The sequence below is a fragment of the Heterocephalus glaber genome, unplaced genomic scaffold, assembly GCF_053883595.1.
Source record: "Heterocephalus glaber isolate CG9 unplaced genomic scaffold, H.glaber_assembly_v1.0 deba00001461, whole genome shotgun sequence".
Lineage (NCBI taxonomy): Eukaryota > Metazoa > Chordata > Mammalia > Rodentia > Bathyergidae > Heterocephalus > Heterocephalus glaber.
In genome coordinates this window covers 279,701-306,558 of record NW_028258308.1, presented here as the reverse complement: position 1 = coordinate 306,558, position 26,858 = coordinate 279,701, and the positions used below count along the sequence as shown (strand labels likewise).

Below are 26,858 nucleotides of genomic sequence, written 5' to 3'. Positions count from 1 at the left end.
AAACCCCTGCCATGTCTGTGTTACCTAGAATTGCTTTTGCTATTCTGGGTCTCTTCTTGTTCCAAATGAATTTTTGGATTGTTTTCTCAAGATCCAGGAAGTATGCTGCTGGGATCTCAATTGGAATTGCATTAAATTTATATAGCAGTTTTGGAAGTATGGCCATTTTCACTATATTAATCCTTCCTACCCAGGAGCAGGGGATGTCTGTCCATTTTCTGATATCATCTTCAATCTCTCTTTTCAGAGTGCCATAGTTTTCAGAGAAGAGGTCTTTGATTTCTTTTGTTAGGATGATTCCTAGGTATTTCAGTTTCTTGGATGCTATTCTGAAAGGAATTATTTGCCATATTTCTCTCTCAGTGAGTCTGTCATTGGTGTAGAGGAAAGCTATTGATTTTTGTGTGTTGACCTTGTAACCAGCTACTTGACTGAATTTGGTTATTAAGTCTAGAAGACTTTTGATGGAGTTCTTGGGGTCTTCTATACAGAGTATCATGTAATCTGCAAATAATGACAATTTGACTTCTTCATTACCTATCTTTATTCCTTTTATTTCTTTCTCTTGTCTAATTGCCATGGCTAATGTTTCCAGAACTATACTGAACAAGAGTGGTGACAGTGGACATCCTTGTCTTGTTTCTGATTTTAGTGTGAAGGATTTCAGTTTTTGACCATTTAGTATGATATTGGCTATTGATTTTTCATAGATGGCTTCTATCAGTTTGAGGTAGAGACCATCGATTCCAATTTTTTGTAGGGTTTTTATCAAAAATGCATGTTGGATTTTGTCAAATGCAATAACAAATGCTGGCGGGGCTGTGGGGGAAAGAGGAACCCTGCTCCACTGCTGGTGGGAGTGTAGACTGGTGCAAGCACTGTGGAAATCAGTATGGAGATACCTCAAAGAACTAGGACTGGAAGTCCCATTTGACCCTGCTATTCCACTGCTGGGGATCTTCCCCAAAGAATTAAAAGAATCATACCACAGTGATATATGTGTGCCCATGTTCATAACAGCACAGTTTGTAATAGCTAAAACTTGGAAACAGCCCAAATGCCCATCAACTGGAGACTGGATAAAGAAAATGTGTTTTTTTAAAAAAATGGAGTACTACTCAGCCATAAAAAATGAGAAATTATAGACATTTATAGCTAAGTGGATGCACATTGAGGTGATACTCTTAAGTGAAATAAATAGGACACACATGTGTAAATACCGAATAGTTTCTCTGGTGTGAGAAACTGAAAGCGTAAATAAGGACTAAATGTATAATAGGCAATGTGAAATATGAAGAAAAGGGGCAAAGGGGAGGGAAGTGGGAGGGCTAGGGGAAAGGATAGAAGGGAATGGGATTAATATGAGAAAATGGAAAAATAGGAACAAAATCTTTGTAAATAGGGAGGTCTGGAGGGGTTGAAGGGAGGACTGGGCAAGGGTGAAAAATAAGAACCAAGAGAGACTATGGAAAGGTGCAAATTTCCAATGATGAATGTCATTATATTGTATACCTAAAATGTACCAATGATTAGAATGAATCATCGATAATGTAAAATAGGAAGAAAAGGTCCAAAGGGGTAGGGGTAGTGGGAGGGGCAGGGGAAAGGAAAGAAGGGAAAGGAAAAAATGATGAGAAATGGAAAAAATGGAAATAAAGTCTTTGTAAATAGGGAAGGGTGGAGAGTGTGAAGGGAGGGCTAGGAATGGGGAAAAAATAAGAACCAAGATGCATTATATAAAGGTACAATTCCCAATGAGAAATGTAATTATGTTGTATACCTACAATGTACCAATAAAAGAATTTAATACAAAAATACAAAAATAAAAAATAATAAAAAATAAAATAAAAAATAAGCTGAGTGTGGTGGCACACATCTGTAATCCCAGCACTCAGGAGGCTGAGGCAAGAGGATTGCTGTGAGTCTGAGGCCAGCCTGGGCTACATCTGGGCTACATAGTGAGCTCAAGGCCAGCCTGCACTACAAAGTGAGACCCCCATCTCAAAAAAAAAAAACAATTAAAAAAAGTTTTTGTGTTTCTGACTTTTATCATGATCACAAAGATGGAGCATTGGTGGGGAAATGTGAGTGGACATCAGTTCCCCCACATCATTGACAAGACTGAATGTTATCTCTCTTTCTTCAGTTGTTAGCAATATCAGCTTCCCTTATGTCTCTCCACATCAGACCTCCCCTCCTTCTGGTTTCCCTATTCACCAATATGTTTTTCTCCATTTCATAATGTCCTAGTTACAGTTTTCTGTTCATTCATTCATTTAACATCATCCTTTTGAATGTATGTGTGTCTTGGGAATGGAATCCAGGGCTTTTGCACTGAGCTATAGCCTAAGGCTTTTAAATTTTTTTTATTTTGTGACAGAGTCTCACTAAGTCACTAAGTTGCTCAGTATGGGCTCAAACAGGTAATCCTTCTGCCTCAGCCTCCCAGAATGCTGGGATTACATGCATGTGCCATGTTACCAAATTTAACTTCATCTTTCTTACTACACAGAATATTCTCAAGCTGGAGGTGTAACTCAGCAGAACTGCACTTGCATAGTATACATGAACTTTGATCCCAAGCACCACAAAATATAAATACATAGAATGATCTCTTTTTTCTGTGTATCTTCATACATTTTTATTCCCTGAGAGAAAAAGCTCACAATTGAGGTTTTAACATGGAGGTTAGCTTAAAAAAAACAAAACACATGATCTGGATAGCTCAGTCCTCCTTAGCATTTTTTTTCTAGACAACTTTATAAACATGATTGCCTGACAACAACCTTTTAATGTGCTTTGTGATGCCTTGATCTTAACTATCAACAAAGAATCAAGGTTCTTCTACCAAACTTGGTTTATGGAATTAAAATTCAGCCCTAAAATTGTCTTAAAGTAAAATAAACAAGCAGCTTGATGAGGTGGCACACACCTGTAATCCCATCACTTGGGAGGCTGAGGCAGGAAGATCATCACAAGCTCAAGGCCAGCCTAGGCTACATAGTAAACTCAAGGCCAGCCTGGATTACATAGTGAGATCCTGTCTCAGAAAAATGAAATAAACAAATGAGAGCAAAAATATTAGGAAAATCTCTCAAAAGAAGACAAAAGAAGTATACATGTTTATATTATGTATTTATTTATTTTATTTTTGGGGGAGACAGGGCCTCTCTATGTAGCCTAGGCTGGCCTTGAGCTCATTATGGAGCCCAGGCTGGCCTCAGGCTTGCAGCGATCCTCCTTCTTCCATCTCCCAAGTGCTGGCATCACAGGCATGCGCCACCATGCTCGGCTAAAAAGTACTTTTTAAAGGAAACCAAGAAATTGCTTACTGATATTCATATCTTTAAGTTTCTGTTGATTCCACTTATCATATTGGCTGCCCATGTTCGATTTGTGATTTTATTCCTGAGAGAGGCTCATCTGGACCTCCATGTGTTGGAAAAAATTCCAGAATGTCTGGGCTGAAGACCAAAAAAGAAAAAAATAAAAGAACTGTAGGAATTGAAAATCTCAAGGGACACTGTGGTAATGAAGACACATACTAACTGATGGTGCATGTGGCTTCCTTTCCTGCACCCCAAGTTGTCACTAGGAGCCCTCTCTTCAGGACATCTCTCGGTGCTTTAACACCAGGTGCCTCTGAAAGTATCTTTGCTGTCTGCAGGGAGAAAATAGTTTTAGGCTCATCTTCCTTTTTCTTATGCCCAGACAGCATCTTGTGAAAAAAACCAGTTCTTTTAAAATAAGTATAATCCTAGAGAAAAAAGAAAAAACAAAACTGGGTACTGAAGTATACAAGGTGTCTAACTCCACCCCCCCACCCCAGGCCTCACACGATCAGAGGTGGGGCTTTTGAGGTGGCTGGACCTAGAGTGTGTGGTGATGGGATTAAGTGTGTGATGCTGGGATCAGGGGTGTGTGATTAGTAAATTAGTCCACTGATTGGTTTGGCATGGTTCTGGATAGGATTAAGGGTACTCCACCCTGGGTGTAAGTGCTACCTGCCCTAAGGGTAGGTAGTCTGGATGGAATAGAAGGGACAGAAATAGGGTCATCACTTGTCTCTTGCTGCTTGGTGCTTCACTGCCTTCTGCTGCCCATGAACTGTTTCTCCTTTGCGATGCCCCTCTGCCAGGCCACCCTGCCTTGGAGCCAGCTGACTATGGACTGAAACCTCTACAAACTGTGACCCAATTAAACCTTTTCTCCTTTTACTTTGGGTGTCAGATATTTTGTCTCAGCAATGAGAAAATTAACTAAGACAAAATGGTTTTACATAACTTGTAGAAAGAGGCAGAATGATATCAGACAGGACACTACTCAAATTACTGTGGTAACAGCAACAATCTTGTAAAAAGAATAAAGAATTTGTGTTAATTTTTCAATTTAATCTCTGAGTTCTTTTTTGTATTGTTGAGTTATAGGACCTTATTTTCCATTTTGGTTAATGGAGTTCTTCTATTTTATATTAATTCTTACACGTCACATTATAGATTATCATTTTGAACTATGTTATCTCTTAATCTTTGTATTATCCTCTAATATCTGAAATTCTTTTTTCCTTTTTTTTTCTTTTTTTGTTTTTTCAGTATCGGAGATTGACCTGAGGGCCTTCACACTGAGCTATATCCCTAGCACTTTTTATTTTTAATTTTGAGGCAGAGTGTTTCTTTTTTTTTTTTTTTTTTGTACAAGGGATCGAACTTGGGAGCTTGGGCTTGCGAAACAGGCTGCAGAACCACTGAGCTAAATCCCTGGCCCAAGACAGAGTGTTCTAAGTCACTAAATTATCTAGGCTGAGCTCAAACTTGTGATCCTCCTGCCTCAGCCTTCCAGAGTGCTGGTATTACATGTATGTACCACCATGCCTAGCTATTTCAAATTCTTCTTGTTCTGGTTCCTCTGTTTCATCTTCCTGTTCCTTTTCTTCTCCTTTTCATCCTTGGCTTAGGTATTCTGGAACTGCTTCCAACGTATGTAAGTTCAGAGAGGTCTCCCTGCCCGTTCTCACCATCAACAGCAACTCCAACGACCTTGAAAGATAAAGAAAGGTCATCCTTTCTCAACAACACAACCAAAAATCCAGCCCAGTCTGACAAGGAGAACCAGTGGACCCCTTAGTAGACAATAATGATATTTGATGGGTGAATTATTGGTTCTCCAAAACAAAGCTTCTTTAACTTGTTTTAAAATTGATTTTTTTTTGTCTATATGTTCATGCCAAACTACCAATATGCTTGTTTGCTTTCATATTCATTTATTTTAAGGTTGTCCTAGGACTGAATTCCAATTTCAGAAGTCCTCGGATGTATAATTACTATGTTGGTATTGCACAACCCCAGCTGCCCAAATTCAGCAAAAATAATCTGAAAATAAAACCAAACTACGTTAATAAAAAAACCTAAGCCGGTGATTTAGCTCAGTGGTTCTGGTGCCTGCCTTGCAAGCGCAAGGTCCTGAGTTCGATCCCCAGTACCAAAAATAAAAAATTTTAAAAAATAAAAAATAAAAAAAAAAAAAAACCTAAATTGTAGCCAAAATCATTAGAAAATGACAGTAAATGTGGTAGTCACAGAATTCCCTTCTTAGAACATTGTTCTTGGTTGTTTTTGTTGTTTTTGTTTTTTTTTGCTTAAGTTCTTTTATTGGTACATTTTCGGTATAAAATACAGTTACATTCATCATTGGGATCTTGTACCATTACATGAGTATCTTGGTTCTGTTTTTTTTTTTTCCCCATCCCCTGCCCTCCCTTCACCCCCTCCACCCTTCCCTATTTGCAAAGACTTTGTTTCCATTTTTTTCCTTTTCTCATATTTTTTCTTTTCCCTTCATTCCCTTTCCTGACCCCTCACACTTCCCCTACTCCTTTAGACCTTTTCTTCCTATTACACAACATCAATTATACATTTTTTAAATTACAATATCAATATCTAGAAGACATTACCACAGATGTTACAGAATTTAGAAGGATATAGACAGTATATTACAAATCTTTTTTGACATAAATTGGACAATTTCTAAGAAGTACCTTGGAAGACAAATTGATGCAACTGACTCTGTAGGAAATATAAAATTTAAATAGCACCTATTAAAGAAAATATATTCCTAGGTTGAAAACCTACCTATATGACAACAGGCTCATATACATTTTAACTGATAAATTATATCAAACATTTAAAGCAGAAAGAAAAAGCCATATGATCCTGTCACTAGTTGGAGAAAAAGTATTGGACTAAATTCTACAGCTCTTCATGGTAAAAGCTATCAGGAGACTAGAAGTAGAACAGAACTTTCTCAACAGATCAAAGACATGTACTCCATACTTCCAGGAAAAATGTCTTATATGAAAGGAGAAGATTCTCCATAAGGTGGAGAACAAGGGCAGATATGCCTACTCTTCATCTGTCCATTAAACTTTGAAACACAGGCCCAAACCAAAATAGACTGGCAATAAAATGACACAATTAGGATAGGATTGGCAAGGTAGAAGCAAAATCTTTATATGTAGATGAAATGATCATCTACAGAAAAAATACTAAGAAATCTCTAGGAGCCCCTAGTACTTGTATTTGAATTTAGCAGGATTAGAAAACACAAAGTACATATAAAAATTCAGGTCTATGTATATTTGCTATAAATGAAGAATTGGATATTGAAATTTAAAAGTTATGTAGGAGTACAAAGGACATAGAAAAGTAAAAAGAAGAAGAAACAAAAATAGTGTTGGAAGACATTTAGTACCTAATTTTAAGACTTCCTCTAAAGCTACAGTAATCAAGGCAGTGTTGGTGTAAGGAAAGACATATAGATCACTGGAATAAAGCAGAGAATCTAGAAACAGAACCACACATATATGGTCCACTGAGTTTTGAAAGATTATTTAACATTAACATTTTATAGAACATAAACTCAATTCAAGAGCAGAGGAAAAGATAGTGTTTTCAACAAATGGCACTAGAACACCTGGTATCCATATGTAAAAAATTAACCTCAACCCTTTATTTCCATACATAAACATAATTTGAAAGGATCTATGAACCTAAATATGAAAGACAAATTATAAAACTTTAAGAAGAAATTATAAGGGAAAATGTTTATAAATTTAGGGTAGACAAGAATTTCCTAGGATATAAAAAACATGATGTATAAAAGAAAAAAATTGATAAATGAGATTCCATCAAAATTTAGAACTGTAAATGACATCATTAAAATTAAAAGTAATCCTTAAACAGACCATATTTAAAATGCATATAACCAATGACCAGAATATATAAAGAACTCTTACAGCTCATTAATAGGCAACTCAATTAAAAAGTAGACACAAGAAGATGATAAATAGCCAGTACAGCACAAGGAAAGGTATGCAACACTAGAATCAGAAAAATACTAATCAGTACAATAACAAGATTGAATTACACACTCATTAGGGAGATGAGGTTCATGACTTTTTCTTTTTGTTGGATTCTCCCCCTTTACATTTAATTTCTTGTCACACCTGATGGATTCATTCTACTGTGCTTCCTGGGGTTGTGATCCTCATTGCCTGTTCCTAGGATATTATCTAAAAATTTTTGGAGTGCTGGTTTGATATTGATGAAGTTGCTAAGGTGCTCTTTGTCATAAAAGTATCTTATTTCTCCATCCATTTTGAAAGTTAGTTTTGCAGGGTACATCAATCTGGGTTGGAGGCTGCTTTCCTTTAGGGCTTGCAGTATGTCACTCCAAGCTCTTCTTGCCTTGTGGGTTTGTTTTGAGAAGTCTGCTGTGATTCTGATGGGCTTTCCTTTGTATGTGATTCGTTTCTTTTCTCTAACTGCTTGTAGAACTTTGTTCTTCTGTTGGGTTTCTGGAATCTTAACAGTTATATGCTTATGTGTACTTTTTTTTTAATCAAGGCTATTTGGAGTACTATATGCCTAACTTATCTGTATGTCAAGTTCTTTCCCCTGCTTGGGAAGTTTTCTGCCATTACTTCGGTGAACAGTTTTTTTTATGTCATCTGCACTCTCCTGTTTCTTTATTGACTCCAATTAGTCTTATGTTATTCTTCTTTGCATCATCTAGCAGCTGCTGGATTGATTTCTCGTGGTCCCTTACAATTTTGAAGCAAATTTTCCTGTTCACTAATTGCAATCTTATCTTCTATATCAGAAATGCTGTCCTCACATTGGCTCATTCTTCTGTGTAGACTTTCAATGGAGTTTTTAATCTCCTGGAAATCTGTTTGTATCAGTTTTATAGATTCCATTTGTTTCCTATATTGGGATTCCATCATGTTCCTCAGCTCTATTTTTTTAAATCTGTATCCTCTCTAGATTTATAAATCATGTCTTGTACTACGGGCACAATCTCTGCTGTTATTAGAGAAATTCTTTCTGATTTCATTTTGTCCAGATCCTCTTTCATTGCCTGTTCAGGGAGTCCAGGTGGTTGAGTATCAGAGTGTTCCATCTTATTTCCCTTTGGGGTTGCTGTAGGTGATCTGGAAGTCTGGTTTTGAGACTTGTTTATGTGTCTTCTCATTTTGATGGGGAGGGGGTGTGCTGCTCACCTCATCTGGGCTGGGAGCCCCTACCTCTGGGCTGGGAGTGGTGGAATGGTGGCCTGGAAGCCCTTCCTCTGGGCTGCCCACAGCACCTGGCAGCTCAGCCTCTCTCACCTCTCTCAACAGAGGTTTTGTTCATAAAATCTTTTCCTACACTAATGTCTTCAGGAGTTCTACTTAACCTCTGTTCCAGCCGATTTAGCTTTTCTTTTAATATTTAGATCTTTAATCCACTTCAATCTTAGTTTAGTGCATGGTGATAGGTTTGGGTCTAGTTTTAATCTTTGTTAGGTTGAAATCCAGTTTTTACAACACCATTTATTAAATAGGCTACCTTTCATTCAATGAGGGTGGTTGGCTCCTTTGTCAAAGATGAGGTGGCTGAGTATGTCTGGAGTTGTTTCTGCATCTTCTAATCTGTTCCACTGATCCTTGGGTCTGTTTCTTTGCCAGTACCATGCTGTTTTTATCACAGTAGCTTTGTAGTGTAGTTTTAAATTGGGGATTGTGATACCCCCAGCCATGTCTCTGTTGCCTAGAATTGCTTTTGCTATTCTAGGTCCCTTCTGGTTCCAAATGAATTTTTGGATTGTTTTCTCTAGTTCTGTGAAGTATGTTTTTGGAATTTCCATCGGCATTGCATTAAATCTATATAGTATTTTTGGAAGTATGACCATTTTCACTATATAGTTCTTCCTACGTAGGAACAAGGGATGTCTTTCTATTTTCTTATATCCTCTTCAATTTCTTTTTTCAGAATGCTGTAGTTTTCAGTGTAGAGGTCTTTTGTTTTCTTTGTTAGATTGATTCCTAGATATTTCATTTTTTTGGATGGTATTGTAAAAGGAATTGTTTTCTTAATTTCTCTCTCAGTGAGTCTGTTATTTGTGTATAAGAAGGCTATTGTTTTTTGTGTGTTGACCTCGTACCCAGCTACTCTACTGAATCTGTCAATTAAGTCTAGAAGTCTTTTGGCAGAGATTTTTGGTTCTTCAATGTAAAGCATCATATTGTCCACAAGTAATGACAGTTCAATTTCTTCCTTTCCTATCTTTATTCCTTTTATTTCTTTCTCTTTTCTAACTGCTGTGGCTAATGTTTATATCATTGTTTTTGAATCACCTATCTTCTATATAATGCTCCTACTCCTTACAGCCATTCCATAAAAGACAAAAGCTCCATTGAACTATATCATATTTCCACACTCATATCACTTATACATATTCCCCTAACAATATTACATGAGAGGTCTGCCCATGCCCTACCAGGGTTCTGAGTCTCACAGAACATGCCAAATCAGCCCGCTGCAGACAGGCAGGTCTGTGCATGCCCTACCGAGGTCCTGAGTCACGTGGAAGATGCCGAATCACCCCACTGCAGTCAGGCAGGTCTGCCCATGCCCTACTGAGTTCCTGAGTTGCACAGAACACGCTGAATCAGCCCGCTGCAGACAGGCAGGTCTGCCCATGCCCTACCGAGGTCCTCAGTCTCTTGGAAGATGCCAAATCACCCCACTGCAGACAGGCAGCCACCTGGTTCCACACTACAAAGATGCAGAGGACACCAGACCACCAGACCAAGGTACTGAGTCCCACTGTTCCTGGCCCAGAGGTAGGGGTTTCTGAGCTGCCGTCCCCCTGCTCCTGGTCCAGAGGAAGGGGCTTCCCAGTCACCATCGCTCCCGCTGCTCCCAGCCCAGAGGAAAAGGCTTTTGGGCCACCTTCTATCCTGCTGATCCTGGCCCAGAGGAAGGGGCTTCCAGGCCACCATCCCTCCCATCACTCCCGGGCCAGAGGGAGGGGCTTCTGAGCTGCTGTTCCACTGCTTCTGGTCCAGAGGAAGGGGCTTCCCAGTCACTATCCCTCCCAGTGCTCCCAGCCCACAGGAAAGGGCTTTTGGGTCACCATCCCTACCGCTGCTCCCGGCCCCTGTCCCACCTCTCCCAGCTCAGAGGAGGTAATCGGTGCAGACGCTAACAGCCCCCTGCCCCAGTCAAAATGAGAAAACACATAAATAAGTCTCAAAATCAGACTTCCAGATCACCTACAGAAACCCCAAAGGGAAATGAGATGGAACACTGTGATACTCAACCACCTGGAACCACTGAACAGGCAACAAAAGGGGATCTGGAAAAAATGAAATCAGAAATAATTTCTCAGATAACAGGAGAAATTGTGCCCTTAGTGCAAGACATGATTAATAAATCTAGAGAGGAGCTGAGGAACATGATGGAATGCCAACATAAGAAACAAATGGAACCCATAAAACAGATGCAAATAGATTTCCAGGACATGAAAAACTCCATTGAAAGTCTACACAGCAGAATGAGCCAATGTGAGGACAGAATTTCAGATATAGAAGATAAGATTGCAATTAGTGACCAGGAAAAGAAAAATTGCTTCAAAATTCTAAGGGAACATGAGAAATCAATCCAGCAGCTGCTAGATGATGCAAAGAAGAATAATATAAGACTTATTGGGCTCAATGAAGAAACAGGAGAGAGTGGAGATGACATAAAAAAATCTCTTCACAGAAATAATGGCAGAAAACTTCCCAAGCAGGGGAAAAGAGCTTGACATACAGATAAGTGAGGCATATAGGACTCCAAATAGCCTTGATCAAAAAAAATCTACACATAGACATATAATTGTTAAGATTCCAGAAACACAACAGAAGAACAAAGTTCTCCAAGCAGTCAGAGAAAAGAAACAAATCACATACAAAGGAGAGCCCATCAGAATCACAGCAGACTTCTCAACACAAACCATCAAGGCAAGAAGAGCTTGGAGTGACATATTCCAAGCCCTAAAAGAAAGCAGCCTCCAACCCAGATTGATGTACCCTGCAAAACTATCTTTCAAAATGGATGGAGAAATAAGATACTTTCATGACAAAGAGCAACTTAGGAACTTCGGGAATACCAAACCAGCACTCCAAAGAATTTTACACAATATCCTAGGAACAGACATTGAGAATCACAACCCCAGAAAGCAAAGCAGAATGAACCCATCTGGCATGACAAGAAATTAAATGGAAAGGAGGAGAACCCAACAAAAAAAAAAAGTCATGGCAATGACAAGGCAATATGTTTCAGTTATAACCATCAACGTTAATGGTCTCAATTCACCAATCAAAAGAAAGAGACTGGCAGAATGGGTCAAGAAGCAAAATCCAACAATATGCTGCATACAAGAAACACACTTAATTCAAAAGGAAACTCATAGACTGAAAGTTAAAGGGTGGAAAATAATACTGCATGTGACAAGAAACTGAAAAAAAGCAGGAGTAGCTATCCTCTTGGCAGATCAAGTAGATTTCAAACCAACACTAATTAAGAGAGATGAAGAAGGACACTACATCCTTGTAAAGGGAAGAATCCAAGAGGAAGAGATGACAATCATAAATATCTATGCACCAAACACTAGTGCACCCAACTATAAAAAACAAATATTAACAGACATGAAAAGTCATATATGCACTAATACAATTGTAGTGGGGGACCTCAACACCCCACTGTCACAAATAGATAGATCAACTAGACTAAAACTAAGTAGTGAAATACTAGAACTCAATCGAACTCTTGAACAAATGAACTTAACAGATGTTTACAGAGTCTTCCACCCCACAAAATCAGAATACACATTCTTCTCAGCTGCACATGGGTCATTCTCCAAAATAGACCACATACTCACATACAGAATGTGTTTAAGTAAGTGCAAAGGAATTGAAGTTATCCCCTGTATATTATCAGACCATAGTGCGATGAAATTGGAGATACATAGCAAAAGAAAGTCAAAAAATTTCATAAACATGTGGAAATGGAACAACACACTTCTGAATAACCAATGAGTCACAGAGGAAATTCAAGAAGAAAGCAGACAGTTCCTTCAATTAAATGACAACGACAATACAACATATCAGAATCTATGGGACACAATGAAAGCTGTCTTATGAGGGAAATTCATAGCAGTGAATACTCATATTAGGAAAACAGAACGAGCCCAATTAAACAACCTGATGCTGAACCTCAAGCTTCTAGGAAAAGAAGAGCAGGACAAACCCAAAGCTCATACAAGGGAGGAAATTGTAAAGATCAGAGGAGAAATCAATGCAATGGAGACTAAGAGCATGATACAAAAAATCAATGAAGCCAAGACTTGGTTCTTAGAAAGAATCAACAGAATTGACAAACCCTTAGCCAATCTTATCAGAAAAAGGAACGAAAAGGCCCAAATCCATGCAATTAGGAATGAAAAGGGTGAAATTACAACAGACCCAGCAGAAATCCAGAGGATCATCAATACCTACTTTCAGAACCTATACGCCAATAAGATGGACAACACAGAAGAAATGGACAGATTCCTAGATACATATGAATTACCAAGTTGAACAAAGAAGACCTAAAAATTCTGAACAACCCAATATCAACCAATGAAATTGAAAATGTAATTAAAAACTTATCAACTAAGAAAAGCCTGGGCCCTGATGGCTTCACTGCTGAATTCTACAAGACATTTAGAGAGGAACTGCTGCCACTACTGTTTAAACTCTTCAGTGAAATTGAAACGGAAGCAATACTCGCAAATTCATTTCTGGAAGCAAGCATCACCTTGATCCCCAAAGCAGAGAAAGACCCAACCGAAAAGGAGAACTATAGGTCAATCTCACTAATGAACATAGATGCAAAAATCCTTAATAAGATAATGGCAAACAGAATGCAGAAGATCATCAAGAAGATCATACACCCCAATCAAGTGGGATTCATCCCAGGGATGCAGGGATGGTTCAATATATGAAAATCAATCAATGTAATACACTATATCAATAGAGCCAAGGACAAAAACCATATGATTATCTCCATAGACAGAGAAAAAGCATTTGACAAAATCCAACATGCATTTTTGATAAAAACCTTACAAAAAATTAGAATAGATGGTCTCTACCTCAAACTGATAGAAGCCATCTATGAAAAACCAACAGCCAATATCAAACTAAATGGTCACAAACTGAAATCCTTCACACTAAAATCAGGAACAAGACAAGGATGTCCACTATCACCACTCTTGTTCAATATAGTTCTGGAAACATTAGCCACAGCAAGTAGACAAGAGAAAGAAATAAAAGGAATAAAGATAGGAAATGAAGAAGTCAAATCGTCATTCTTTGCAGATGACATGATACTCTATATAGAAGACCCCAAGAACTCCACCAAAAGTCTTCTAGACTTAATAACCAAATTCAGTCAAGTATCTGCTTACAAGGTCAACACACAAAAATCAGTAGCATTCCTCTACATCAATGACAGACTCACTGAGAGAGAAATAGGGCAAATAATTCTTTTCACTATAGCATCCAAAAAACTGAAATACCTAGGAATCAACCTAATGAAAGAAATCAAAGACCTCTTCTCTGAAAACTATGGCACTCTGAAAAGAGAGATTGAAGATGATATCAGAAAATGGACAGACATCCCCTGCTCCTGGGTAGGAAGGATTAATATAGTGAAAATGGCCATACTTCCAAAACTGCTATATAAATTTAATGCAATTCCAATTGAGATCCCAGCAGCATACTTCCTGGATCTTGAGAAAACAATCCACAAATTCATTTGGAACAAGAAGAGACCCAGAATAGCAAAAGCAATTCTAGGTAACACAGACATGGCAGGGGTATCACAATCCCCAACCTGAAACTCTACTACAAAACTACTGTGATAAAAACAGCATGGTACTGGCAAAGAAACAGACTTGAGGACCAGTGGAACAGATTAGAAGATACAGAAATAACGCCAGACACACTCAGCCATCTCATCTTTGATAAAGTAGCCAAACACCCTCACTGGAGGAAAGATAGCCTCTTTACTAAATGGTGCTGGAAAAATTGGGCTTCCACTTGCCAAAGATTAAAACTAGACCTGTATCTCTCACCATGCACTAAACTAAAATCAAAATGGATTAAAGATCTAAATATTAAAATAGAAACTCTGAACCAGTTGGAACAGAGGTTAGGTAGAACCCTTGAAGACATTGGTGTAGGAAAAGATTTTATGAACAAAACCTCAGTTGCCCGTGAACTAGCACAAACAATCAACAAATGGGATCTCTTCTTATTAAAAGGCTTCTGCACAGCAAGAGAAACCACCAGCAGTGTGAAGAGACAACCCACAATGTGGGAAAAAATCTTCACCTGCTCTTCCTCAGACAAAGGTCTACTATCTCGAATCTATAAAGAACTTTAAAAGATCAGACCTCCCAAATTTAAAGACCCAATCCAAAAATGGGCATCTGAAATGAACAGACATTTCTCAGACAACGAAGTAGAAATAGCAAATAAATACATGAAAAAATGCTCAACATCACTGGTCATTCGAGAGATGCAAATGAAAACAATGCTGAGATTCCACTTCACTCCAGGAAGAATGGCTGCTGTCATGAAATCAACCAATAACAAATGCTGGCGGGGCTGTGGGGAAAGAGGAACCCTCTGCTCCACTGCTGGTGGGAGTGTAGACTGATGCAACCACTGTGGAAATCAGTATGGAGATACCTCAAAGAACTAGGACTTGAAGTCCCATTTGACCCCGCTATTCCACTGCTGGGGATCTTCCCCAGAGAATTAAAAGAATCATACCACAGTGATATATGTGTGTCCATGTTCATAGCAGCACAGTTTGTAATGGCTAAAACTTGGAAACAGCCCAAATGCCCATCAACTGGAGAATGGATAAAGAAAATGTGTTTTTTTAACAAAATGGAGTACTACTCAGCCATAAAAAATGAGAAATTAGGGACATTTATAGCTAAGTGGATGCACATTGAGGTGATACTCTTAAGTGAAATAAATAGGACACACATGTGTAAATACCGAATAGTTTCTCTGGTGTGAGAAACTGAAAGTGTAAATAAGGACTAACATGTATAATAGGCAATGTGAAATAGGAAGAAAAGGGGCAAAGTGGAAGGAAGTGGGAGAGCTAGGGGAAAGGACAGAAGGGAATGGGATTAATATGAGAAAATGGAAAAATAGGAACAAAATCTTTGTAAATAGGGAGGTCTGGAGGGGTTGAAGGGAGGACTGGGCAAGGGTGAAAAATAAGAACCAAGAGAGACTATGGAAAGGTGCAAATTTCCAATGATGAATGTCATTATATTGTATACCTAAAATGTACCAATGATTAGAATGAATAATCAAAAATGCAAAATAGGAAGAAAGCGTCCAAAGGGGTAGGGGTAGTGGGAGGGGCAGGGGAAAGGAAAGAAGGGAAAGGAAAAAATGATGAGAAATGGAAAAAATGGAAATAAAGTCTTTGTAAATAAGGAAGGGTGGAGGGCGTGAAGGGAGGGCTAGGAATGAGGAAAAAATAAGAACCAAGATGTGTAGGGAACAGGGGAAGGGGACGTTACCAGAACCTCTGCAGTAAGTCCTGGTCTCCTGGGAGCCACGGCAGCACAGGGCAAATTACAGGAAAGGTAGACAAATGAGACTGAGAAGAAGCTGAGCTTTGGGTCTGATCAGTGCTGCTCTGGGCAGCAAAGACAAGAAGCCCTAGCTTGCAGCACCTTTTATTTAGTCCATCCAAAGAAACAAATGTAACAAATGAATAATGTAGATTTCAGTATCATATTGGGATGAACAAGGTGTAACAAAAGACTGGGTGGGGGCAGCGGAAATCTAAGAACAATGAGGAGCTATGCAGATGAAGATTTAGTTCCTCCCAGGACCTACACAGATGAAGATTTGGTTCCTCCCAGGGGTCTCCCACAGGTGTGGTCTTGTCCTGGAGCATTACAGCATCATGGGATCATTGAGATCTCCCTTGTGACCTGAGGCCAAAATGGAAGTATGTCTTGGAGTGTTATTGTTGGCCTGTAGGCAGGAGAACTAGGCCTACTCAAATGATTTTTCCCTAGAATTATGTAGCATTGCTCCCAACAAAGATGCATTATGTAAAGGTACAATTCCCAGTGAGAAATATAATTGTGTTGTATACCTACAAGGTACCAATAAAAGAATTTAATAAAAAAAAAATTACATGAAATTTCCAGACACCTTGGCCCATCTAGAGAGACTTGTCATCCAAGATTTTTTTAACTCAGCAAATTATAGCCACAGAAAATTTTTAACTCAGAAAATTATAGCTACTTATCCAGATTCTTTTGTTTTGTTTTGCTTTTATACAGTCTTGCTATAGTGCCCATGTTGGCCTCAAATTTCTGGGCTGCAACATGCAGCTTGGCTCATATAGAAATTCTTTATAGATTAAAACATTATATCATTACATACTATCTTATGGCTTATATCTAGATATTCTCCAAGAGCTTCATGTGTTCATGGGTGAGGCTTTTAGGAGGTGATTGAATCACTGAGGCTTATACCTGACTTGCTGTTAAGAAGCAAGGTCTGATTGGAAGATATGGGTCACTGGGAGCATGACTTGAAGTGTCTACCACCCTCCCTGAGTCTTCCCTTCCCTCTCTACTTCCTGGTTACCATGATGTGCACAGATTTGCTCCACCCTGACCCTGGCACCATGCTGCTTCTGCCTGGAAACAACCAACTATGAACTGAAACATCTAAAAACTGTGAGCCAAAATAATCTTCTCTTCCTTTAAGTTGAAGATGCAAGGTATTTTGTCCTAGTGACAAGTAAAGTAACTAAGACAGATTTGGGTATCAGAGAAGTGCTATGACTACCTGACCAGGTCGTTTAAAAGCCTTTAATGTTGTGAGGAAAGTTTGGAAAGGTTTGGAGATGCATGCTGGAGAACTCTAGAATGTTGTAAACAGAGCTTGATGGGTGATACTTGTCAGAGCCCAGAAGAGAATACTGGTAGAAATGTAGACTGTAAAGAGTAGGCTCAGGTTTCAGTTGGGAACAAGGACTCTACTGGTAGTTGGGCTAGAGACCATGTGTGTTATGATTTGGAAGAAATTTTGTCTACATTTTTCTCATGTCCTAAGACTTTGCAGAAGTCTGAGGTTAAGGATGGTAGACTAATTAACCTGGTGGAGTAAATTTCAAGGCAGCCCAAGGTTGAAGTTGTGGCAAGAGTACTGCTGGAAAGTTTTAGCTATGTCTACTGTGTCTATGTCTATGTCTATGTCTAAGCAGGACCAAAAAGCAGAGCTAAATAACTTCAAAATTTTTGCTCGTAGCCAGGAATGAAGATCTTGAAAAACTTGGGCCCTGAAAAATTGAGGTCTATAAAACTGTGATCCAGAACAGCCTGGTTGCTGAAAAGATTAGCATTTTAAAAGTCAAGTACTTTGCATCAGGATGATAGGAAGGATAACTTGAGAGCATCCTTGGAATGAGCAAGACCTTACACTTTGCTTTGCAAAAGTAACAGAAATTGTTTTGAAATGAAAGCCCCAGCATCCTCTACTCTTTCTAGGATGAAGACAGAAATACTTCCCAGAGTTCAGCCATGATCCAAGGGGGCCCAGCTACTTCTTAAGGTGATGGCAGACATTGGCATCATCCACATGGTGCTGATTTTACAGGCATGCAAAATTGTGAAGTCAGTGAGCCTTTTACCTAGATTTAAGAAGGACACCTTGGTGGCCAGGCAGTGTGCCCCTGAAAAGGCAGTGTGTGAATCTGTGAGAGTGAAGTCAAAAGTCCAGTGAAGATCCCCAAAAGTTTGAGAAGCCAGAACATGGAACATCTGCTAAACAAAGTCACAGGGGGTGAGCAAACCAGCCTAAGAAAGAGGCCATGAGGCCTGCAACCAGCAATGCTGTAGGGGTGGGTGCCCAAGCCATTTGGAATTCATATCTTTGCCATGGGCACTGAACATTGAGCTATAGGATTTAATGTTTTCCCTGCTTGGTTTCAGTCTTGCTTTGGTCCCATTGGTTTATGTCCCCCTATTCCTCTTTTTTGGAATGAGAATGTTTACCCCGTGCCATTGTATGTATGCAGTGTTTAATTTTCTTTCTGAGTTTTTCAGGGGCTCTCAGCTAACAGTTTGCCTTGAGTCTCAGAGGAGATGTTGGATATGGACTCTTCAGCATGCTGCAACTATAAGAACTTTTGTAACTCTTAGAGATGGACTAACTGCATTTCTCATAAGGAGATGCACATGAGAATTTGGGGGCCAGGAGCAGAATGTTATGGTTTATATCTAGTTGTCACCCAAGAGCCTCATGCATTCATAGGCAGGGCTTTTCAGAGGTGACTGAATCATTGGGGCTTATAGCTGACTTGCTGTTACGAAGCAGGATCTGGTAGGAAAAGATGCGTCTGTGGGGGTTGGTCTAGAAGGGTATTCCTTTCTCCCTGGCTCTTACCTTCTCTCTCTGCTTCCTGGCTACCATGATGTGAGCAGATTTCCTCCCCTGAGACTCTCGAACCATGCCACTTCTGCCTGGAGGCAGCTGACCATGGACTGAAATTTCTTTTTTTTTTTGGACTGAAATTTCTAACAATTGTGAGCCAAAACAAACCTCTCCTGCTGTGGGTTCAGAGTGTTGCATGTTTCATCCTCACAATGAGGGAAATGACTGAGACCCCCCAATGCTGTAGTCAATGACAGTTGCCCATCACCACAAAGATAAGACATAGACTTATCTCCCAAGATCCCCAACAAAATGGTTTAGTTATGTTAAAGAGATTTCATTCTTTTAAAGACGAAAAAAAGGAAAAGAATGGCTCTCATTTCAGTTAGAAGTGCAGATAGGAAAATGTCTTGAATAAGAAGTGTTAATTTCTTCAATTTTATTGTGTCATACATGTCAATCTTTCTGAGAAAAGGAGAGAGGTTTTTCTCCTTTGTAACCAGATGGAAGAAAGAAAAAACCCAGGATTGATACAGGCAGGCATGTAGTTTTGTAACAGGAAGATGAAGATGTTGAAGTCTGCTGGTTTCTGTTTTCTCAATGGATTTCGAGGGGAGGCCAGTACCTGGAGGACATGTGTGTAGGAAGGTTGACACAGAGTAGGAGAAAGTTAACCTGGCCAGCGTGAAGCACAGTGACATTGAGAGACAGAACAGGTCATTTACAGAGGTCTGTAAACTAGGGATGGTTCACATGCCTGTAATCTCAGCACTTTGGGAGGCTGAGGCAGGGGGATTGCAAGTTTGAGCCCAGCAACACTGTCTAAAAGTAAAAAAACAAAAAAGGCTGGAGATGTAGTTTAATGCTAAGGCCCTCGTTTTAATCCCCAAGTGCTAAAAAGAAAAAAACAAAGTCTGCGGTCATGAATTTAAAGTAGAAGTATTTGCTTAGGTTTTGCGGTCCAAAAATGGTAAAAAAAAAAACTTTCAACCACAATTGTTCCCTCCCCATCCCTCTTCCCCTTGGTATTCATCCAAAGGGGTGGGAGGAGGAAAGAAGAGAGGTGAGTGTATCTACAAGGGTGTTACTAAAATTTGAGACCCTGGAATCTAGGTCAGCGAGGAGCAGAGGGGTGGAGAGGTACTGGGCTGCCACTGGATTTTCCTGGTCCTAAACCCTGGAAGTGGGGGAATGAGAGGTCCTGAGCCCACGGCACAGTCAGGAAGAGACTGGATCCCCAGAGGTTGTAGAGCGGGGAGGACTTGAGCAACTGAGAGAAAAGGCTAGGGCGTGGTAGTTGGACAAATACTTATTTGAAGACAAAATCTTACAAGTGGAGATATTTTTGGAGATTGGTATCTGAGTTGTCACCATGGGAAGTGGTTGCCAGGGATGAAATAGAGGAAAAAAGTAATCAGAGGTATCTTGGATCATTTTCAGAGCTACCTTTCTTTTTTTTGGTACGGGGATCGAACTCAGGACCTTGTGCTTTCGAGGCAGGCGGCAGGACCACTGAGCTAAATCCCCAGCCCCAGAGCTACATTTTTAATACATAATCAATATTGAATAAGGACAGTGCTGATTTGTGTATCTGTATCTTGGATCTGATGACCTTAGTAAATCTAATAGGTTCTAATTACTTTCAAGTTGATTTCTCTTGGATTGCCTGGGGAGATGATCATGCCACCTATGAAGAGTGACGGTGTCTCCCTTTTCCAACAATTCTGCCTTACTCTCCTTGTCTCATTGACTTAGTTAGAGCAGCCAGTAATAGGATTACCAGTGTGACTGGTTACTAAGGTCCAGCTTTGTTCCCGACTACCTAGAATACTTCCATTTCACCATTAAATATAGCATTAATGCCTGGCGGGGTGGTGCACCTCTGTAATCCCAGCACTCTGGAGGCTGAGGCAGGAGGACTGCAGTGAGTTCGAGGCCAGCCTGGGATACATCGCCAGTTTAAGGACAGCTTGAACTACAAAGCTAAACCCTGTCTCAAAAAAACCCCCAAGAAACATATGGCATTAGTTATGTTTTTCTGGTATATTCTCTTTATTAAACTAAGATGCTTTCTTCTATTTTCAGGACATTAAGATTTTGTTTTAATTCTTGCTCTGAAATCAGGAATGTGTATTACATTTTAGTCAATGCTTTTAATCATTTATAAAAGTAATAGCCCAATACTAAAGGTTAAAACCAGGGCCTTTCACATATTAGGCAAGCTCTCTGGCACTAAGGTATATCCCCAGACCAATAAAAATGTTGATAGTATTTTACGTAATCCAACAAACATTTTTTGAATGTGCCAGTGCCTAATTTAGACACTGGGAATTTAGGGAAGGAAAGAAACCTGTTTCTAAACCTCTGCCCTCATTTAAGCGTGCATTCTTTTGGGGGGGGTACTGGGGATCAAACTCGGGTCCTTGCACTTTCGGGGCAGTAAGTGTGCATTCTAATGGGTCCATCTAACCCAACATGTTTGCTTCTAGGTAACGTATCTAAAGACATATGCTGAAATGCACACACACAAAGGTATCCCTGGAGCTGTCATCTGTGTTGAAAAGCATTCAACAATAAGTGAGTGATAAAAAATGATGGAATATTTGTAACACATCCAACTGTGCAGCCATTAAAATACTGAGGTGAGCTGGGTGTGATGACACAACCCTGTACTTCTAACACTTTGGGAGGCTGAGACAGGAGGACCATAATTTAGAGCCAAATCTGGGCAATTTAGCTACTTAGCAGGACCCTGTCTCAAAATAAATAAAATAATAAAGGGAAGGGGCTGGGGATTTAGCTCAGTGGCACCGTGGCTGCCTCAAAAGCGCAAGGTCCTGAGTTTGATCACCAGTACCAAAAAACCCCAAAAAGCATTAGGTCGTAGATACAATTTGGGCTGGGGATGTAGCTCAGTGGTTCTGGTGCCTACCTCAAAAGCGCAAGGTCCCGAGTTCAATCCCCAGTACCTAAATAAATAAATAAATAAATAAATGGGGCTGGAGATGTAGCTCAGTGTGAAGGCCCTAGGTTCAATTCCCAGTACTGAAAAAAAAAGGCTGAGTTCAACATGTATGATTTAACATGAATTCTTTAAAATGAATTAATGTTTTAAAAAGTGCACACCAAAGACCCTTTTTGTTAAGTTTATATGGTGGTGATACAGGTGCTTGGAAGAAGAAATGAAGGACATGAATCAAACTGTGTCTGTGGCGGCCACTTCGAGGGAAGGAATTAGGATCAGGAAGGGGAGGACAGGACTCCCCTCCCCAGATTTTTGTAGGGTTTCAACTACTTGCAGTGATAATTTATTTGTGTATCATTTGCATAATTTTAAAAACAGGGAGAGGAAAAAAATAGCATAGCATTGCTGTAAAACTGGCAAAATTGTGCCAGATGGGTCTTTCAGAACTATCCGGGGAAAATGCAAGCATTGGGAAACAACAGAGAAAAAAATAAATATCAGGTCAATACCCTCAGTTAATTAAAACTAGGGAAGAGAGGAGTAGAAAACAATTCAAATGATTAGAATCTAAAACGAAAGGAGGAGATGGGAGAGACCTTGCGGAGCTGTCAGCTGCGACCACAGCCCATTACATCTGTGATTTATGAGACCGTTTTGTCATTCAGAGCCTCACGAATCTTCCTTACAGCTCTATTTCAGAGACGCTGGAAGGCACAGTTTCATTTCAACACCCAAGAGGAAACAATCAGGAGCCAAGAGAGATTTAAATATCCCCAGAGACAGGGTCTGCATGCCAGCTTTTAAGGAGCCAGAACCGACTTATGAACAGGACGCTGAGCAGAGGGAGGATTCTCAAGAAAGAGGCAGGAACCAGGCAGCGTGAGATCTGCAAGTCCCATGTTTTTATTCCAGTCTGCGTTTTTTCCTAATTTTTAAAAATTTTAAATTAAAAAAATTTTTGGATACCTGCTTCCCAGACAAAATCAAATCACAGCCAGCAGTTCTGTCCATTTTACTGAGCTCGCTAATTCTTCCATGTTGCCTAGAGGTTTAAAAACACATTCACACACTTTATTTCAGGCGGTTCTGGCAGCAAGGCGAAGCCTGGTACTGTTCGTCAAATTTCATGAGAAGCACCTAGCTCAGTGGAGGAGACACAAGGTCCCAAAGCGAACGCCAGGCAGGGACACACACCTGTGAACTCTGCCCTGAGGACTGCCCCGGGGAAAAAACCATGTAGTGACTTTTCCTTAGGTAGTATTTGTGTGTTAGTGCAAGAGCGTACACGTGCGAGGCTTTGGGTGGAGCAGAGAACCTGGGATGGAAAGTTCTATAAAAATAAGCTTGGGAGCCAGGCGTGGTGACACACACTTATAACCTCAGCTACTTGGGAGGCTGAGACAGGAGGATTTTAAATTCAAGGCCAGCCTAGGAAACTTGGTGAGGTCCTGTCTCAAAATAGAAAGGGCTAGAGACACAGCATTCTCCGGGTGGGTTCGGTCCCCATTACCTCAAAAAAAAAGGCGATAACTATCTGGAGATGAGTGAGAATTGAGTGCTAGACTCTTATATCCAAAAGCCATTTATTTAATTATGGGACCACGAGAGACTAGAGAATTGACAGGATCGAGGAACGAGGACAGGAAGCTGCCCCCGCAGGAGGAGGGCCCAGGCCTCCACCGAGGTAGCCAGAAAGGAAGCCGCCCCTGCTGGACGGCTCTGAGCAGGCGCTGAAGTGCGGTGTGAGCTGAGGACCCGTCTAAACCGCGAGGAAGGGCCGGGGTTTAGCTCAGTGGTTCCACCGCCTGCCTTGCAAGCGCAGGGCCCCGAGTTCAATCCCCGGTACCAAAAAAAAAAAAAAAAAAAAAAGAGGAAACTGGGAATCTACTGAGGAGGCCTGCGAGTCCACAGGGCCCACCCTGGGGCCAGGACCTCGGCCGCAGCGCGGCTCGCGCTGACTCTGACTGGGTAGAAAACGCTCAGCTCACTGCGTAAGCGAGGAGGCCTTCACCGAAGGGCCCAGTGTGGTGTTCACTGGCTCCGAAGGTTATTAGAGAAAGAATCAAAGCCACTGGTAAATAAAAATAATACTAATGAATCAAAAGAGAATCAAAGTCAAAGACCAAGTTGAAAAGGGAGCTCATAGGTAGAGAACAGGAGAAATTTTAGTGGAGAAGAAAAAGGAGAAAGATTGTAGAAAAGAGAAAGTAATATTATTTTGTATTTCAGGCTAATGGAAAATGAAATAAAAGAGGAGTGCTGTTACACATAGCTAAAAGACAAAAGGATAAGAACGCATCCAAAAGTGATTTCAATTATATGATAATCAAGAAATTTTAAAAAGATTTCAATGATATGCTAATCAGGGAATCACTGTGACAGAAAGGGTAATTTTAGTGAGGATGTAAAAATGAGTCCCAAACTGCTGGAGGAAAAAGCTGCTTAGTAAGGACTTTGGGCCAGGGGTGGCAGCGCCCATCTGTGACCCCAGCGCATGGGAGGCTGAGCCAGGAGGATCTCTGAGAGTTCAAGGCCAGCTTGAGCTACGGTAATGAGGCCCTGTCTCAAAAAACCAAAAGTACAAAACCAAACAGAGTAAAGGCATTGGGAAAACCGGAGAGAAACAGTAACCTTGCAAGACAGTAACACAGTGGAACTCAATGGCTGGCGGAGGAAGATCGACTTCAGACGAAGAAATATTTGAGTGACATTTACTGTGTGGAAAACATTGTATTTGGTGCAAAAAAACAATGTTTTAAGAAGATAATAAACAGGGCCCGGGATTTAGCTCAGTGACACCGCACCTGCCTCGCACAAGGTCCCGGGTTGGGGGGTGGGGGGGGTGCGAGGAGTCGGAGCCGTCGTCCTAAGTCTCAAAACACCGGGGTTTGAATTCGGTGGTGACGTCCTCCAGAGACGCGGGAGAAGGGGCTTCACCGTTGGGAGCCCCAGATTTCCCCTGCCGGTAGTGTCCCACAGTGGTGTTCCAGTAATGACACGAGATGGCGTCAGTGAGGCGGATGCCCAGCACCCCGCGAGTGTCAGCCGCCCATGGACAGAAACCGGTCTGGGGACAGCAGCTGCCTTGCTGCTGGGCACCTAGGCAACGAGGTTCGGAGGGGACAGGGTAAGGGAAGAATAAAGAAACCTTAGAACTCAGTGGTCAGGTAGAGGAGGGCTGGGCAGATAGACTTCCACACTTCTGGAAGATACGCTCAGTAGAGCTGTCAACAAGGATGACTGACCCTTAGCCAATACCACGTTTATGATAGAAAAGATGATCTATATAAAAATTACAAAGCCCAGAAAATATAAATAATGAGCTCAAACATTTGTATAATCTCATATGTGAGAGATAGCCACTGTTAAAATCCTAGAGATAGCACAGCTGTAATCCCTGCACGCTGGGAAGCTGAGACAGAAGGATCACAAGTTTGAGCCCAGCCTGGGCAACTTAGTGAGAACGTGTTTCAAAATAAGAAAATTTTTGCAAGGCGTGGTGGTGCACACCTGTGATCCCACCACTTGGGAGGCTGAGGCAGGAAGATCGCAGTGAATCTGAGGCCAGTCTGGGCTACATAATGAGTTCAAAGCCAGCTTGAACTACATAGCAAGACCCTGTCTCAAAAAAGAAAAAAGAGAGAAATTTTTAAAAGAAGGGTAGAGATATAGCTCACCGACAGATCCCCTAAATTGTGCTGTAATTACTTAGTTTTGTTTTCTACATATCTGTGCGTATGTGACAGTTGAATCCTACATTTTTTCTCTAACATCAGCTTTTCTCTGTATTCTCTCACATAGATATGCTGTGCCTTATGTATCAAACCTTTTACTATTGAACATTTGCGCATTTTCAATTTTCCCTAATATAAATACCGGAGCGATATTAACATCTTTGCATTATTTAAGTGGAAAGTGTTGTATTGTGTTGCTACCCATTCATTCACTTAGCCATTTATTCATCTCGTACTTGGTATTTTGATTTTTCCTTTCCTTTTGACCTTTGTTACAGAAACAGTGTTGTACTAAGCATCCTTGTACCCATTTTTGTGTTTCTGGGTGTGTTTTCCTCAGGATTAATTCCTTTAGAAAGGAAAAACCCACTTCATCCAAACAGCTGAATTGACAGAAGGTTGCACTGTCAACAGAGCCCACACCTGGCGCCCGGCCGTCCAAGGCATGGTACCGGGGATCGAACTCGGGACCTTGTGCTTGCGAGGCAGGCGGCAGAACCACTGAGCTAAATCCCTGGCTGCTTGTACTCTCAATTTTTTTATTGGCCCTTTGCTTTTCATGGAATACTTTTGCAATACTTTTAAAGGCAAACAAGGACAGAGGCAGGGCGTGTCTTAAGCACCACTGGGGGAGCCGGCTGTAGCACTTCTGTGAGACAGGGCTTGCTCCATAGCCTCTCAAGCTGCCCGCCGTAATGGAAGCATTGGCTTTCATGCTCCACAGCTGCTCATTACTTAAGTGACATCGATACCCAAGGCTCAGAGCCAGAGCCTCAGTCAGTGATCTGCTCTGAGTGCTCCGTCCTGGTCATTCTTCGGCACAGTCCATCCAAGGGCTGTATTGAAAAGATCACAGATCATATATTTTTGACCAAGTGTGAGTAAGGTACATGGCTTTTGTAAATCTGAAAGAGTAGCTTGGACATTACAACTGTGGACTGGAATTAATTTTCCAACAAAGCAGCTGGTATGTTTCTTTTTTCCTGGCTGGTGGGGAACTATACAATGTCAAACAGTAACAAACTTACTTGCTAGGCCTGGTAGCACAGGCCTGTAATCCCAGTACAGTTCTGGGGAGGCTGAGGCAGGAAGATCACTGGGAGTTCAAGGCCAGCCTGGGCTACATAATGAGTTCAAAGCCAGCCTGAACCACATAGTGAGACCCTGTCTCAAAAAAAAAAACAAAAAAAACCAAACTTACTTAGATGATATCTAAAAGATCACTGTAGTAACAACTTTTGATTATCCAAATATCTCTTCTGAAAACTCATTCCCAACCATCTTGCCCTGAACTCTAACTAAATGATCAGAATCAAAGCTGAGTGTA

General features: G+C 40.6%; 1 long non-coding RNA gene across 3 annotated transcripts in view; it reads right to left on the bottom strand.

Annotated features, from left to right (window-relative positions):
• Positions 1-1,879: 1,879 nt before the first annotated feature.
• The window catches only part of LOC106009713 (uncharacterized), a 48,860-nt gene continuing 23,881 nt past the window's right edge, over positions 1,880-26,858 (bottom strand). For 2 of the 3 annotated variants that reach the window (XR_001183729.3, XR_001183730.3), the window contains exon 3: positions 1,882-5,036. This is a non-coding gene — a long non-coding RNA (uncharacterized LOC106009713). Of the gene's footprint in view, positions 5,037-26,858 lie in introns of all 3 variants that reach the window. The other variant, XR_002396284.2, reaches the window with a different exon arrangement.